Source organism: Colius striatus, chromosome 10, assembly GCF_028858725.1.
Source record: "Colius striatus isolate bColStr4 chromosome 10, bColStr4.1.hap1, whole genome shotgun sequence".
NCBI lineage: Eukaryota > Metazoa > Chordata > Aves > Coliiformes > Coliidae > Colius > Colius striatus.
In genome coordinates this window covers 24,153,909-24,167,080 of record NC_084768.1, presented here as the reverse complement: position 1 = coordinate 24,167,080, position 13,172 = coordinate 24,153,909, and the positions used below count along the sequence as shown (strand labels likewise).

Below are 13,172 nucleotides of genomic sequence, written 5' to 3'. Positions count from 1 at the left end.
CAACCACCAAAAAAGGAATAACAGAGAAGCATTGCCTGGCAAAGAGCAAGATTTCTATTCTGTTTTAAGGGGATGCATATGACAGGGAAGCTAAAGGACTCTCATTCTAATAGTCAATGCTGCTAATTAAAACTGTTTTGGAAGGTCTGCAGCTAGAATATAAATCACTCCACTATATGCTATAAATAAGAGGCAGATACTGAATTGAATAGCTCCCATTTGTCAACTGAATGAAGAGATTTGATTGTGCCTTTTTGAATAATAAATCCAGACATACCTAGCAGGGCACGGAGAGTTGCTAGAAGTGTCTCTTTTATCAAACAACAATGATTATATTATAGGGTATGCATTATGGGGGATCATCCATTTCTCTTGTTTTCTCATTTATTGCTGACATCCTCCCTCCCAGACAAAACACATACAGCATGTGTTCATGAGGTCTTAGAAGTGAGTAAATGCCACGGAGTCCTGGTGCAACGTGCACCTACTAGAAAGTATAACAGAGCAGAAAATTTTTAGGGAAACTGAGTTTTCCTAAATACACGTTTTTCTTGCTATCCTTTTTCCTCCAGCACTTCCAAGGGTCACTCAAAATGCACCAGATCTGAGAGTCACACGGTTCTTATTGGCAATGGGCATCCATTTATACAAAATAATGCAAAGAAACAAAGCCAAATTCCTTAAGATCATCTTAGAACGTCACTGAACAATGGAAAACCCCAAAAGTACCCACACACAAGCAACAGATTTACACTAATAACAGTAATAACACTAATAATTTTTAAAGTTACCTGACTCCTGTGTGGAAAGCTCTTTTCAACCATGAACACTAGATCCCACTCACAGTCACCATGTCTTTCTCACTGTAACAAAACAAACAAATGGGCATCCATTAGGAAATGGCATTTATTAATGCTGAGTTCAGAGTAGCTTCAAATCTTGCACGCATACTCATAAAAAAGGAAAATTTAGGATTCCCTGTCACACAGAAGGCTGCAGAAGGTTAATTGAGTTCACCATAGAGGTATCATCACCTCTATAATATACCCAAGGAAAAAAGCACTGCAGCTGAGTGATGAAGATAGATTTAAGTCTTTGAAACTATTTGTTAATTTTTTGCCCTCTAATAGGATGATGATTCCTCTTGCTTTGCCCCCAAAACCCTCTGCAACTTCCACAACATCCTCTCAACCAATGGGTTTCACACCTTCTCATGTGTAGATGCTCTCACCCTACAAATTTGGAGACATGAGTCATGATCTCTGGCATCCATTCCCAACTCCCAAAAGAAAACCTTCCTTGGGACTGATTTAGTGTAAGCTTCTCTCTTCCCTGCCAAAGGAGTGACTGTTGTCTGGAAGGTAATGGAATGAGCCCAGGGGTGTACAGAGAGCTTCCCAGGGTCTGTGCCTTTACCATCTCTTCTGCTGGGGCTCAAAATGGGGAGAAAAAACAAGGAAATATCCTCCTCTGGGGCTCTTCATGTCCTGTCCTTCAAAACTGGCAATAAATGCCTACAATCCTTTCAATATCAATAACACAAATAGCATCCTGCTCCTCACCTGCTCAAGCTAGTAAAGCTGCCACCTGTGTGTACTTATTTCATGACCAATAACCATAAATTGGGATGCTTTTATTATTTTGGGGTCATATTTGCCAATAAAAAGGAAAAGACAGTGCTAGGCTGAAAGAATTTGATGGCTATGTCTGCCCTTCCTTGCTGCCTCAACTGCTTGAGTTCCTGAGTCTAAATGTTGTTCTAGGCACTACAAGTCCAGTCACGGCTTCTATGTCACCAGCTCTGCAAAGACTTTGCAGTCCCTGTTCAGAGCCTGATGATCACACAAAAAGCTATTACAGAGCAGTTCATAGCACTCACACAAAGCACAAATGATGCTTTCTGCACTAAAGCAAGCAGATGGGACCGGGAGTACAAAGAGGACAAAACACTATTTTAACAAAATAATTTTGTTCAGATGACCTGAACTTGAAATTAAGGTGCTAAAATCCAAGACAGAGAGGATTTCTGATTGGCAGTCAGTGATGTCATACCTGTGCCAATTACAGGCGTAATTCATGTGGCTGCCTTTAAAAAGAAATAATTCCCTCTCTGATATAGCAATAAGACATTGTAGGCAGCCCATTTGCAGGGGATTAGATGGCACTTCTCAGGTAGTTAAAAGCACTGAGCCTTTTGACCTTGTGCCTCCCAACACTACCAGAGGCATAATCACATAGGAATGCACTGCTTATCATGTGTGTCTTATTGCTTAAACAAAGTCCAGCCACCCAGCAACCTGAGCTGGAGACCTCAGGCTCATTTTCTATGAATTATGATGTGAAAACAACAGGACTATAATAAACAGTGATACTAATTAACTTATTTCATTTCAGGGATGGACTACACAGACTAAGAAACACTGGAGGAAGCCTCTGGCAGGCCAGAACAAAAGCATTTCTCTGGTCATTGTCTTAAAAACAGATATTTCATGCCACGATGACGCTTACACAAGACAAGTAAATCTTTGCATGCTGCAGTCTTGAAGTCACTAGAACTAATCACCTTGCCAGATGAGATCCTAGCTTGCTCACTGTCATAATGCTCAGCATATAATGAACATCAGGCAAGGTGAAAATTGATATCAAGAGCATTTCTAAGAGCTAAAAAGTTAACACCTAAATTGGAAATCAATATATGCTTTAAGTATCGATCAGCAGAACAGAAACCTTGATGGTTTTGCCCTGCCTAGTGAATACTGTTATGGCTGAAGTCCACTGAAACATTCTTATTTAAAAAAAACACCCAAACTCACAGAGTAATCCAAACCTACAGGTATTTACAAAAACCCCACAAAGTAACCCAACATTTTATGGAGTAATTGTCTAACTACCACAAACATGTGCATGTATGCAGAACCATCAGGAACATGCTGCACTAGGTATCAGCAGGGACATTTTACCTGTCTCTTAGTTTTTGGAGTCATGCTTGCCTCGTGAAGATAAACAGCAAAGGCCAGAAGAAACCACAGCCAAAGAGCTCCACCTTTTAGGCTTATCTCAGTACATGGAAGCCCAGGTCTGATCTCTGCAGTGCAATACCATGCACAGGTTTGCATGCAGCGGTGCACAAAGGCAACTATTTTGCTTTGGGAAGTAAAGTTTAGCATCTCTGAACTTTGGGGACATATCTCCTTGGGTCAATACTAGGTGAAGAGCAGCTGCAGAGTATGTCATCATATGCTGTATGACTGCTCAAAGCAAGCTTTTCAGACTCACTGATGAATGAAATAGCTGTGAAAAACAAATGTTTTATTGTTTGAGTCCTCCAGCCTGCAAGGAAGCAAGAATTTCTGTGCACTACATCAAAGAAACACTTGACCCTATGTGATCAATTCCTCCTCCTAATTATGGCACACAAAGACCTGAATTTCAGCTAAGTTTCTCAGGTAAAAAGGGGCAACAATCTCTCAGAAAAGGTTAGAAAAATTGTACATCTCTATAAATATTTGTTGGTCTGCTTTCCTTTCACTTTGCATGATTAAATACAGCCTGCTTCTGTTCTTCCACTTTATCCTCCGGGGAAATTTATCATCAAAATTATTGTACAGCATTCATTACTCTAGCCTCATTTAAAACCTTGCCCTACTTATTATTTAGGCTGCAAAAAACACATTGCTTTGTATAGTATTTCCTATAATAGTCTCAATCATTACATTTAAAAGATTGCTGTAAGGCAGCTTAGCCTGCATTAGAGAAAAAGAAAGTGGAATTCCATAGTTAAGTGTTACAGTTCTTATTCAGGTTTTGTCTCCCAAATCACAACAATGCAATGTTTCAATTCTTAAAAGGCTCGTGGCTAATTAGCAACATTCAGGACTTCAATCCCCAGTTTTGAAGAGGACATCTAGTAGCTCTTCTCTGGCTTAAAAGGTAGTGGGGAAAGGCAAAGAGCTGGGAAGGGAAGGAAGGCAAAAAGCTTCATCAGCTCGGAGGTGCAGGGAACCACACACTCAGCTCCAACAGTCAGAGTAGCAGGTAAAAGCAAACAAGACTTTTTTTTAACCTTCATTCATTATTTCTGTTGAGGCCAAAAAGACAGACATGGTCTAAAGGGAGGGAAAATACTTAAATCCCAGCAGAAATTTGGGAAATGTGAAAACTCTTAGTTTGGCTCCCTTCACTAACAGGACTACTCTACTGATGAATACCCTTGCTGTTTTTTTAGATAATACCACGCATGCATTTGTCTAACCCTTCTGTACTTCTGAAAAAGGAGCATTTATCGGAGTCTGAAGTCACTGGTACAATTTTTCCTGAAACGTAGACTACCCTGGGCAGGTTAGAAGGGAGAGATGATCCCTTCTCCCATTAGCAGCCCCAACAAGATCTTCTCCTACACGAACTTCAGAACTGGAGACTATTTCTGGTTTGACCATCAAGGATTCCAACAGAAGCCACGGGGTGGCCAAGAGCCACACGTTAACACCGACTATTTTTTTTTGATGTTGTGTGACATAAGTATTTGCTTGTTGACCTTCCTCACTGCCTTCCTTGGACTTGGCCAACCTCAATAGCTTTTTGCTACCCACAAACTTGGCTACCCTTTCACTTCCTCTCCATCCCAAATCAAAGACCTGATATAGGACTGAGGAACATATAGGGAACCTGGATTAACCCTCTGCAACAGCGAAAATGGCCGGTTATATCCAATCTTCACCTCAGGATTCGGTTCACAACTATACTTTTCCCTTTCACACTCATACCTTGTCTTTTTGACTGCTTTCTACTAGAGGCCTTGCTAAAGACGTTTCAATATCCTAAATAAATGAGATAAGCCAGTTTCTCTCTCTTTCTTATTGACAAGTTCAAAGACTTCTAAGAGATTAAGAGTGAAAGACTGTAAGTGACCTGCTGGGTCATCAAGCATAGGCTTCTCCTATCACTTCCAACCATATCCTATAGTACCTTTCTACTGGATAAGCCTGATCTTATCAGCATCTCCCAAATGTTTTCTTTTTTTCTTATCACTTGAACCAGTTTACCAGGTACAAATGAAAGGCTTAGTGGTCTGTAACTCCCTGGATCATTTTCTTTCTGGTGTCACAAGAATGCATTTTGTCCTTTCGTGCCATCAAGCAGACACACTCCTCATCACCCATGGGAAGGGAAAGAAAGAGAGGTAAGCCTTGGTGGAACAGGACAGCTGAGCTGATGTTCATATGAGATGTACTGCCAGCTCTGGCACATGCAGTACACTGACAAGCCAGAGAAACAATAGAAATTCGTACTTTATAGGAGAGAGAAGTCAAGACAAGGATCAATAGTTTCCTTGGTTATTGTTTTATCGTTAGACTTAACAGATAAAAATATATTCTTTCCTTTTTCTACCCCTGACTATAAGGATTCAGAGCTAATACTGAAAAATATGCAACATCCTGTTATTTGCCACGCACAAAATACAGCTTTTACGTGAGTCCAGTCAGCAGAGGCTGTTTCCAATCTGTTCTGATGAGCATCAGTGTGCTTCCTGTGACTGGAGGGACTGTGCTCATTAGCTGTGCCATGCTCTAGAGGGGCAAATTACCATATACAAACCTCTCAGCCTCCCCAACACCCAGCTCTGTGTGCCAGCAGCTGCTCAGCACGTACAGATGCACATTGGCAATCTCGTTGCCTTTCAATAAAACGTTAGGAAAATCCATAATGCTAAAATACACCTAATCGCTGCAAAAGGGGTTTTCACAAGAGGGAAGTATTTTGTGCATCCTCTCCCCAGCAGTTATTTTAAGTGAATAAAAAACCCTGTAGACCTGTAGCTTGCTGCAAAGAAAAGCAGAGATCTCACCCAAAGGGGACACTACTCTGGTTTGAGGCCAGGAGAGGTCAAACATCACTGCAGTGCTGTGGTCACAGGTAACTACCAGCCAGTTTGACCCACAGCCCATTAACCCACGTGCTCCACAAATGCACTGGATTGTGACACTTACATGAGCCCATGCTAGAGCAGGTCTATCCTGAGGGACTGCAGCTCATGGAAGTGCCCGTGCTGGGGCAGGGGAAAAGCATGAGGAGAAAGGAGTGTCAGAGAGGCTGTTGTGGACTGACTGTAACCCCCCACTCCCTCCCACCCTGTGCTGCTGCAATGATAGGAGATAGAGGAGTTGGGAATGAAAGAGTGGAGCTGAGCCTGAGAAAGAAGGGGAGAGGAAAGGTTTTAGTTTTTGTCTTTATCACCATCCTATTCTACTTTTAAGTGGCAATATATCAAAGACATTTTCCTCAAATTGCTTCTGCTTTGCCCATGCTAGTAACTAGTAAGCAACCTCCCTGTCTCAACCCACGAGCTTCTCCATCACATTTTCTCCCTCCATCCTGTTGAGGAGGGAGAGTGAAAACAACTGGTTGGGCATCTGGCAGCTGTCCAAGTTCACTCACCACACTTGCCCATTCCCTAGCAGGTATGTCCTTCTTTACAAGAGTTTATTTGGAAGAGCTTGCTGTTAAACCAGCATGCCACAGAGAGACATGCATTGCAGAGGACCTGCAGATGGTGTTTGGCATGACAGGGACCACTGGACATTGGCCATAGGCAGGGATCCTGACAACTACTACTACAATAATGCTTCTCCACAACTGGAAGCTCTGTATAGGGACTGGGAACTCGCTAGGCCAGAAGAGAGAAAAGTTGATCCCAGCATGACAGCCTTTCTGTGAATCCAGCCTCTATCATTTATTTAAGTGTTCCTCTAATCTTCCAGGCAGCAGCTCATACATTTATATTCTTAAATTCTTTATGAGCAGCAAGATTAACACCTCTTTCATCAGTCTGGAAGTAAGGCTGATCCTGACTAGTTTTGATCTGTTCCAGGAATCCCAAAGCTTTCAATAGTTGTTATATTCTGAGCTGTGTTTTTCCTCTCAGAGAGAGCTGCAGCTTTTCCTGTGGTAAAGCCTACAACTTCAATGTCTGTGTATCCCATCATTTCTATGTGAGAGCCTTAACAACTCCATCTGCTTCCTGACCCCTAGATGACTTTCCATCAACAGAAACTACTGGTGCTAAGGGGATGCTTCTGGGATTATCAGTTGGTTGTGAGAGCACGAGTCACAGAAATTGTGTCCCTCCTCCTACACTTCAAATCAGAAGTGAACTGTCAGGTTGGCAAGAGCATCCAAAATAAATTGTTTTAAACATTTTAGGCAGAATGGTCCAGGCCCCTAAGTCAAAAGGACACCTCTTTTTCTATGGTCCTTTTGCAGATTTTACAAGAGGTTTCCCAGCAAAACAAGGTGGCCAGATCGTTAAATGCTTGCTGTGTTTGAAGTCTCCCAGAGGTACATGTCAGTGGAGTTGCCTCTCTTGCTGTCCCACATGTAACACAAAACAGGTTCACAAACAGGCTGCCTTGGCAGGGTATGTCTGCAATCATGGCCTGAGCCTAGCCTCTCTCCAGCTTTACACTCATCGTTTGGTCACAAAGGGGATTTCAAACACATCTTCTGCCCCTGGATTTGCCCCCAGATGCCATTCTACATTTGTACAATGTCTCTGAATTTGTTTCCCAGATGCTTCTGGTAGCATCTGCCTTTTCATGTTTTTTCATGCCAGCAGCATCTCTGAGATGACCGTAGGAAGGTCTGAGAAGGTAACTTCAAGGAGTGTTGAGCAGAAGTTGAACCTTGTTTTCACTGGTTCCACTCAGAGGCCTGGCTCCCTTGTCCTGACATCAGCTTCAAAGGAGGAGCTACTGCTAGGCAAAAAAAAGGTCATACTGGACTCCCTTCCACCTAAAGTGCTACCCTAAAGCCACGGCTCAGGCCTGAGACTGTAAAATCAGCATTTTCCTCGTAATAACACTCTTGTGACTGCAGAGAAAGGAAAACAGTTCTCAGAAGCTCATTTAGGGTACCAAATATGAACGGGTCAAGGCTATGGACTTCACTTTCCATGACAGATATCTCTCCAGGGAACATTTAATAAATTTGATCATCCTCTCACTCTGTTTTGGCTGTTATTTGGGTAGGTTCCACTACCTTCTACCATTCAGTCCCTCTCTTGCACAGGTGTGTGAGCTTCATGCAGCTAAAACCTATCTGATAACATCCATCACCATCTTGTGCACTGTGGGTTTCAACCTGTGTGCAAGTGCTTGTACTCTGACAAAAACAATGAAAACTGATTATTTCATCACGTTATTTTCAGTGGAAAGAAAGGTTGACTTTGACTTCCAAGTAGTTGAATCTAATTCCCTGTCATGAGTTAACTGTCACTTTCTCGTCCCCAGCCTTTTTGTCTCTTATGTTTTAAAACGGAATGGTTTTAAACAGGAATGGGTGAGGGTCATCTCTGCCTATGCTTCCATTCCACAGTCAGTGTTGTAGAACAAATACTGATGAGGATCATGATGATAATGAGGAAAATAATAATGAGCATTGATCTCGATGGAGACGCTCCTCCGTTCCACCCGGCCACTGAGATGAGAATCAGGAATCCCCTGACATAAAGGATGTGTCACACTAAAGTTTAATTAACAGCAAATCACAATCCAAATGACACATTCCCCCCACCCCCTCCCCACTCTCAATTTTCATAACTGACTTTTCACAACAAAACTCCAGGGGATGTTTGGAAACAGAGGAGAAAGTAAAAAGTTCTGCCTCCACATGCAGCTTGTTACACTGAGGGAGCCAGTCATCCATGAATCCTCTCTGATTTTCAACAGTGTAAATCTCCAACAACTTCAGTAGAGTCCATGGAGAGGCATCAATACAGATGAGAGGAGAATTAGGTCCAGTGTGCTTAGGGAAGACACACTTGGCATGTTATTTCACAGCTTCAAGTGCTAATGGCAACACAGTTCCTTCCAATAATGGTGTCATCAAGGCATGTCAGCTAAACACATACCAACACTCTTCTCAGCTCTTTCCCTGCTAAAAAAAAGGGAACTGCTTACATCCAGTCAGAACACTGTGCACTTCTCCTAGCACTTTCTCAACATAAACAAATTAACCTAGGTGAATGCTCAGGAGAGGGCCATTAGAGAGACAGCATGGGGCCTTGCTTGCAGGGTCAGCTCAATCAGGCATCAAACCCTACTGCTGCCGTGGAGGTGGGCTTGCTCCCAGAGCTCACACCCAAGCCCTCACTGCCTGGTACCACCTTGGCTTCACCTAACCATGCAGAAAACCCCCATCAAACACCTGGTCACTGCTGAAAACATTTTTTTTTTAACATTATTTTAAAAATTACTTTTCAGCAGCATTTTTAACTTGATCTAGGTCCCTGTGAACACTACTGGTGAGGTGAGAGAGCCAAACCAACAGGGATGGGGAGAGCAGGACCTCCCCTTTTTTTGCAGCAAGGAGGATTTGCACTGGAGTCAGTTGTGGCACTGAGGCATAAGGAGCTCTACAGATTTATCAGGTTGCTCCTCACTCAGATCAGGATCAGAAGAGAAATTAATGCTCAAGGGAAATTCATGTAGCTGCAAATAATTGAGAAATAGCATTCAGGATGGAAATATTCACTTTTCAGATATGATTTTTGCTATTGGTATTTATCTAATATAAATATCTTTATCTTGCTCTCAAGTCCCAGACATTTAAGAGGGTTTTTTCCCAATAAATGTAAGCCATTTTTTGATTGACACAGTCCTTTGTAACTGTTTGTGCAAGACACCATGCAGGCAAACATGGCTTCTCTTTCTCTCATGACCTAAGAGAGATTTTGTTTATGGAAAGAGTACATGTACAATTCTTTACATGACTTCTTTTTTCAATAACTACCAAAAAGTAGTTGACTTGTTTTATGAACTAAGTAGGAGGAAGTAAGAAATATCTTAGACATTTCCATGTATTTCCATCCATTACACATTAACTCATTATATATCAATCATGGAAGGAATCAAGCGCTCAGATTAAATCAATCTCCAACGGGATAAGGTCATAGACTTGCACTATTAAACACAATCAGCCACTTAAGAAGAGGACACCAGTAGAATAGATCAAAAACCAGGTACATCTTCCATTGACAACACCTTCCATAAACATTCCCCACAGGAAAATTAACAGGAAAAAAATCACACCCGAATTCAGAATGCAATCACAGTGCTGCAGTGGAGATAAAGAACACCTGAGTTTCAGGGTACTGCCCCACACTATAATCCAGACATCTCACTCTCCCCAAAAAACAACAGCCCTTCCTGACACGAGGAGGTTCAGCTGATGAAGCAAAGATTGCAAAAAAGGAGGGCATGAGGCTGCATAACCTGAGCCCTCCTGTACAGCTGTGCCCTGCACGTGTGGAATCCACACTGACTGGCAGGAGCCAGCATAGGGCAGGTCAGCAGCAAGGGAGTCTTGATCCTCCATCTTTGGGAGAAAGAAATAATGATACTTGAAAACCAAAAAAAAAAAAAAGTGAGAAATAAATGGCCAAGTTTGTATAAAATTCAACGTGCCACTCTTGCAAATCATAACCCAGCCAGCTCACACTGCTGTAAGACAGAGCTCTGTAATCTAATTGAAGTGAATAGCTTGAAGTGCACTGCTATTAGCGAATCAAAGCTCCCGTGTCTTAGCTTCAATATCTGTGAAATAGAAGTAATAGTGTTTACCCACCTCACAGAGATAATAGGAGTAGTTACATTTGTACAGAAATGCGATCATGTAAAAAGTACTGTGGTATAAAAGTGACAAACATTATTATTAGGTGTATGTTTTGGTACTCCAAAAATACAATTCATTCAACCTCTTCTATTTCTTTGACACTTGTAACAGGCTTCCAATGTGGCTTAAAACCCCTGCTCAAAAATAAACGTGAGAATAATGAGCTTTCCTTATTTAATTCACCAAATCGGCACAATAAGCTCATGTTTAAACAAAAAATGAAAAGGAAACTTGCTGCTGTGCCAGAATAGCAGCACAATCAATTTTAATTAGCATTGCTCATTGTGGGAAATGATAAGGTATCAGTCATAGTAATTGGTGGTGTTGACAATTAGTCAAAGTCATTAACATCTCAAGACCCAGGACAAAAAAAAGCTCACTGAATTTAAATATCTCGAGAAGGCTCGCTTTGACATTCCTGATTTTTGCACAGTCTGAAAACATTGCTTAGATTTATTGTTTGTTAGTTTTTCGTCAGGGCACAAGCGCTGCAATAACACGACCAACTCGAATGTCACCGGTGCTTGATCAATACGAGTTTTCCACAGAGAGTCTCAGCAAGCAGGGCTCCCCTCCCCTCCTCCCTGAGCCCCACCATGTCCCTGCTTCCCACCTCTCTCTCTTTGTTTCCCTTCACCTGCTCTGGATACTCATCCCACATCCTACCCTGGCAGATACATGCAGGACCAAATGGATCAGGAAAAGCTCCCAGACAAGGAAAACGCCTTCAGCCCCGAGCTGGAGCATCTCCAAACCCCACACAGCCCCAACCAGGAAGATAAGCCCTTACGTACACAGTGGATGCTGGCCACACAAGCAGAAGCAACTGTTACTTACAGATATTGCCTGGAGACTGAGGGGGGATCTTATTAATATTTACAAATAGCTAAATGGTGGGTGTCAGGAGGTTGGGGCAGTACTTTTTTCTATAGTAGTTAGCAACAGGACAAGGGGTAATGGGATAAAACTGGAAAACAAGAAGTTCTATTTAAATATAAGAAAAAACTATTTCACTGTGAGGGTGACAGAGCAGTGGCACAGGCTGCCCAGGGAGGGTGTGGAGGCTCCTCCCTTGAAGGTCTTCAAGACCTGCCTGGACATGTTCCTATGTGACTTGATCTAGGTTGACCTGCTTCTGCAGGGGGGTTGGACTACATCATCTCTAAAGGTCCCTTCCAACCCTACCATTCTACATCTTTTAATGGCCAATAGAAGTGATTCCTCAGACTCCTTAGAAGCTCAGGTGTAAATCAAAGTCTATGACAAGTCATCAGACACAATACAGGGTACTTAAGGGCTTTGACCTGTTCTCACGTACAAGTGGGCAGCCCCAGTGACCTTCCTACCTGTGTTTTATATCTGATTTATGCTGAAAGAGAATCTGTGCTGGCAAAGAAAGTCAGTGATACAGCAACCAGCTGGGTAAATCAGATAGTCCACTTGGATGTTTCAGATTAGGACCCCCATAAAGATTTCTAATGTTTCAGTAAAGTTAGTATGTTAATATCAGGTTATTTTACTGACCATCAAAACCATAAAGTCTCCATGGTGTGGCATATGGTTAGGTGTACCTTCATATTTTACTTGGGAATAACTGAGACCCAGAAAGTAGGCGCCTGAGAACAGGAGATGACCCAACACAGTGAGTTGCATATGGTTCACTTATGGTCAGAGCTGATGCTAAAAAAGGCAGAACAAGATCATCATCAACTGAACCAAAAATCATTTCGTTAATCTGAAGGACTCCTGAGCATCTGCCCCAGGAAAACACAAATCACAGAAATACACTATCAATTGTTTTTCTGCTAGAGGAGTTTCAGTGAAAACTCAGTATATTCCACCTCCCACATCCTTCTGTGCCTCCACTCTAAATAAAGATGTATACAATACTGCAATAGCTATCCTTCTGGTGTAAGTAGGTGTTATAGTTTAAAATAGCAGAGGTGACATGTATTACTCATTTGTCCTTTTACTTGCTTTAATGTGTTTATTTGTATGGAAATTAAAGTTAGTGTAAAAATATCATCTCTTTTTCTCCCATAGGTCTCTATTACACAATCACAGCTATTCTCCTGACCCTGGGCAATTACCACTCCCCAAACACACGCAGCCTTTCAAGCCACTGAGTAAAATTATGAGACCGTCACAAAGGAATAAATTCTGCCTCCCAGATGCTGTGGACCAGCACTACTAGTGTAACTGTCAGAGAACACAGTCTTAAAAAAAACTCCCTCAAAACCCAACTAGAGATGCAAAGCAAAGCAGCTCTGATTTACATTCCCCGCTCAGCCACCGTCCTGCAGCAGCGGTGGAGCCTCGTCACTGCGGCCGCAAAATAAACACCATTTTCAAGGTCAATTTCCTATGACCAGTTGCTTCATTTCTCATCATTGTCTGTCCAACTTCATAGATTACTACTTAAAATTGATTTATTCTTTCCCTTTCTAGCATTACTTTGCACTTCATTTAAAAGCGGGGGGTGGCAGTGGGTTTTTTCTCTGCTC

General features: G+C 42.1%; 1 protein-coding gene across 3 annotated transcripts in view; it reads right to left on the bottom strand.

Annotated features, from left to right (window-relative positions):
* Positions 1-13,172, bottom strand: part of DAB1 (DAB adaptor protein 1) — a 441,779-nt gene that overhangs the window by 222,854 nt on the left and 205,753 nt on the right. For 2 of the 3 annotated variants that reach the window (XM_062003687.1, XM_062003690.1), the window contains exon 2: positions 792-863. The exons of the other annotated variant lie outside the window; for it this stretch is intronic. The gene's annotated coding sequence lies outside the window, so the exon portion shown is untranslated. The remainder of the gene's footprint in view (positions 1-791; positions 864-13,172) is intronic. 3 annotated transcript variants of the gene reach the window in all.